This window comes from Lygodium microphyllum, chromosome 8, assembly GCF_053477565.2.
Source record: "Lygodium microphyllum isolate KBCC chromosome 8, Lygodium_microphyllum_v1.1.10, whole genome shotgun sequence".
In the NCBI taxonomy this organism is placed as follows: domain Eukaryota; kingdom Viridiplantae; phylum Streptophyta; class Polypodiopsida; order Schizaeales; family Lygodiaceae; genus Lygodium; species Lygodium microphyllum.
Window position 1 is genome coordinate 4,634,622 of NC_141142.1, and position 4,941 is coordinate 4,639,562.

Consider the following 4,941-nt stretch of genomic DNA (forward strand, 5'->3'; position numbering starts at 1 on the left):
AACATTCACTACTAACTATTAACATAACTAAAATAATAATAATAATAATAATACCACAACAATAAAATAAACTATAAACTAACATTCACATTCACTATTTCACTATTCACATTCACATTGACTATTTAACATTCACATTCACATTCATAACAATAAAATATAATAATAATATAATAAAAATAATAAGTAAAACAATATCTAACTCTAAATAAAACAATACCACAACAATAAAATAATCTATAAACTAACAACAAACTAAAAAAATCATAATCATATCATCTAAACTAACAACAATAATAAATAATAACATCAAATCATATCATCATAATCATAACATAACATAATTACTAATATATTATAACTATTAACTAATAACTATTAGCTATAACATTAACTACTAACTATTAACTATTAATATAACTATAATAATAATAATAATATCTAACTCTAAATAAAATAATACCACAACAATAAAATAATCTATAAACTAACAACAAACTTAAAAATATCATAATCATAACATCTAAACTAACAACAATAATAAATAATTACATCAAATCATATCATCATAATCATAACATAACATAATTACTAATAAATTATAACTATTAACTAATAACTATTAGCTATAACATTAACTACTAACTATTAACTATTAACATAACTATAATAATAATAACAAAATAATATAATATAATATCTAACTCTAAATAAAATAATACCACAACAATAAAATAAACTATAAACTAACATTCACATTCACTATTTCACTATTCACATTCACATTCACAATTTCATTTCACATTTACATTAATCAAATATTTAATTTAATTAACATTTAACATTCACATTAATTATTATTACTAACATTAATTAACATTCACATTAATTAACATTCACTTAACAATATTAACATTAATAATAATAATTAATTAACATTCACATTATTAATTATTAATTAGCATTCACTTAACAATATTAACAATTAACAATAATAACAACTTAACAATAATAATAATAATAATAATAATAATAATAATAATAACTTAACAATAACAATAATAACAATATAATATAACAATAACTTAACTAATTAATAAAACAATTATTATTATTATTATTATTATAACTATATTAACAATAATAATAATAATAATAATAATAATAATAATAATAAAATAACTTAACAACTTAACAATAACAATAATAACAATATAATAATAACTTAACAATAACAATAATAATAATAACTTAAAACTTAACTAATTAATAAAAACAATAACAATAACAATAATAACAATAACTATATTAACAATTAACAATCAGCAATAATATCAATAATCAATAATATAATATAACTTAATAATTTAACATCAACAATCAACAATAATAACCTAACAATAATAATAATAACATAACAATAACAATAATAATAATAATAAATAATCTATATCTACTTATCATAACAATAATAATAATAATAATTAGTTAATGTTAATGTTAATAGTTGATAGTTATTATTATTATTAACATCATTAACATTATTAACATTAACATTAACATAACATCATTAACATAAACATAACATTAACTTAACATAAAATAACATCATTAATCATTAACTTAACATTAACATTATTAACAATTAACTGCTTTAACATTAATTAACATTATTAACATAAAACTAATAAACTAATCATCATCGCGTCCCGAGGGGGCGGGGGGGGGGGAGGATTTTGCGCGCGCAGGCGGAGGCGAATTTCGGCAGGTGCGGCGGGTGCGCGCGGAGCGGATAGGGGCAGGCACGGGGGGTATGCGGGCGGAGCGGATGGGGACGAAGGCTGGAGGGCAAGTGGAGAGAGAGAGAGAGAGAGAGAGAGAGAGAGAGAGAGAGAGAGAGAGAGGGAGAGAGGGTAGGCGGATGGGGGAGAAGGGGGAGGGCAGGCGGATGGGGGCGAGGCGGATGGGGCAGAGTGGGAGCAGGCGATGGGGGCGGAGGTGAGAGGGCAGGCGGAGGGGAGAGAGAGAGAGAGAGAGAGGGCGGGAGGCAGGTGGATGGGGGGCGGAGGCGGGAGGGTAGGCGGATGGGGGCGGAGGGGAGAGGAGAGGGGCAACGACTTTCGGAGGGTGGGGGGCAGCAACTTGGCGGGGCACAGAGGTGCTGAGAGGAGAAGAGAGAGAAGGAGAGAGAACCTTCTCCTGAAGCTCGATCGTTCTCTTGCTCCTCAACCTCTTCAACCTGCAGCCTCAATCGTCGCTCTTGAAGCTCCTCTGCAACCTGCAATCACGATCGTTCGCTCGCTCTTGAAGCTCCTCTTCCACCTGCACGAACGATTGAATGAAGCTCCTAGCCTCGATATATCTATCATCCTCGTCATCCTCATCATGAGAGAGGGAGGACGTGAAGACGTGGGGGAGCATTAAAGCTTTCATGCAATTCAAATTGGAGGCTCCTGAGAAAAATGGAGGTTCGGGAAATAACCGAACCTCCAGCCAGGATAATAAGTAAGATAGATTCATCTCTTATGACTCTAGTAACTTTCTATAATTGGGCTTCAAACTCCCTCTCATACTAGAGGACTTCTAGTAGATCTAATATTGTTATGACCACTACTTTTGCATCTTTCTCCCAATCTACCATATCTTCAATTGTTAGCTTCATCAATATGAAAGGAGGTCTTGAATCTAAATCCTTGCCCAAGCACGTTTGGCTAATCTCAGAGACATCAATTAAGTAGAGAGATATCACATTGTCATTAGCTACCAAAGTTCAACTTCCGCATTGTTATCTAGTCCCTTAACCATGTTCAATATATTTGCAACCATCATTGATATGCAAATGGTGGTGAAGGCATCTTATTGAGGACAAGTTTCCCTTTGTAAATGACTCCACCTCAAGGTTGAGTGATCTTGATACCAATTGTGGTTTACTCATGCGCTTGTGGAAGCTAGGGGCATCTAAAAAGGAGACAACTATCTTTTCCTACTTGCTCCATATTTAAAACCACTAAGGACACTAGAAATGGAATACTTGCCACTTCAATCAACATGAATCAAAGTAATCCCAATGATGGTCAACCCATAGCTAGTTTGCTTCTACGTGAATAAGACATGGGGTTGGTTCCCATTCCATCATCCTAAATTCTTTAATGTTTGCTCCAAACACAACACATCATCAATCATAGCCAACCCAAGTAATACATCAAAATCACCAAAATGGTTTGATCAATCAACATTGTCTCACCTTGAGCTTTCTTCACTTCCTCTAAAAGAAGGATATAGCTATCATGATTTCCACTTTTGACACCAAAAGTGTAGGTCGATTAGGTTGAAGAACCTTAAGAAGGTGGTCCTAAAAGGCTCAAACTAGATCCAAGAGTTGGCACAAGGTAATACCAATAGAATAATGTAGAAAAGTAGATTTCATTGGTGGGACTTGGGCCTCCAACATAGCCTACAAGCCTCTAGACTGGCATAATCAATCTTCCATTGGAAGAGGGATATCCTATGAATTGGACATGGTGTCATGTTGCAAATCATTTTTCCATGATCAAATCAATTCTCTTGATCCACCCAAGCAACTTCTTTTGGTTTATTGAAGGCCTAGCTTCACTCTTTTCATTGAATAAGTAATCATATTCACAGTAGAGTTAGGGACTTCTCATTACACCACCATACTTACTAAAGGCATTAGTGCCTTATCTTGCTATTTCTACTTCTTTGCATCACATGCTTGAGATGCAAACCATTTTGCACACTAGTGTCCTTTTTATATGCAAAAGAACTATTGTTTCCTTGTTTGATAATCAAGGGACTCTCGGGTCACCATGGTCCCATCCTCAACCACCTTGACCCATGCTAGGGGTAGGAAAATTTTAGTATACATAAGAAACTACTAGTGTAAATGCCCTAAACGGGCCTGGTGCATTCTACTTGGCATGTGCATTCATACATGTGCCTTGTTGCCCACTAGTACAAGCCATCAAATTGTATGCATCATATTGGCATATCTTGACATTATGAGTAGATATTTTGTGAATACCACACTAATGAGCAAATAGACAATCATAATGAGGCAAAGGCATTATCAAAGAAGAAGAACTAATATTATCCAAGCATAATGCAAATACAATAGAATGATAATGACTGATGGAATGAGTGTGGGGATGAGTGCCTTTATAGGCTTACAGTAGGTGGTATTGGTAGGTGGAAAAATGTGGAAAGGGACCATGGTAATCACCAATTGTGGTTTTAATAAACCATACATACATGAGCTAGTCTAAGGCTTCATTTGAAGTATGTTTCTTTGCCTTGTTTGTTCCATACAAAGTGGAAAGAGACCATGGTAATCACCAATTGTGGTTTTAATAAACCATGCATACATGACCTACTCTAAGGCTTTATTTGCAATATGTTTCTTTGACTTGTTTGTTCCATACAAAGAGGCTAGGGTGGATGTGATTGCACATTTCTCAACAGTAATGGCCTAGATGGGATTCGCATAAATCTCGATCCAAGTCGCGTGGCAAGTCGCACAGTAGGTCTCATGGGAGAAATGCCAATCTACCTTGTCATCATTGTGGGAAAAAGTCACATAAGGCCATACTGTCATTAAGTGCGCAATGAAAGGCACAAAGACAAGGGAAAAGAGAAAGTGTAGGAAAAGTCTTTTGATCGCAGCATAGTACCTGCTAAGTCAAGTGTTAAAATTGAAGAGATCAAAATTATGCAACAACCCAAGGATAGTGATGGGGATTATATCCTTGCAGTAGCTTCATCTAGTGCTTCATAGATGACAGAGATACACTCTATGTATGCACAGTTTTGGCTCTTAGACTCAGGTGCATCCTTTCATGTGACACCTTGCTGAGAGTGGTTCCATTCATAACGTTCTGTTTGAGGTTCTGTGCACTTGGGTGATGATAGGTCTCTTAAGATTGT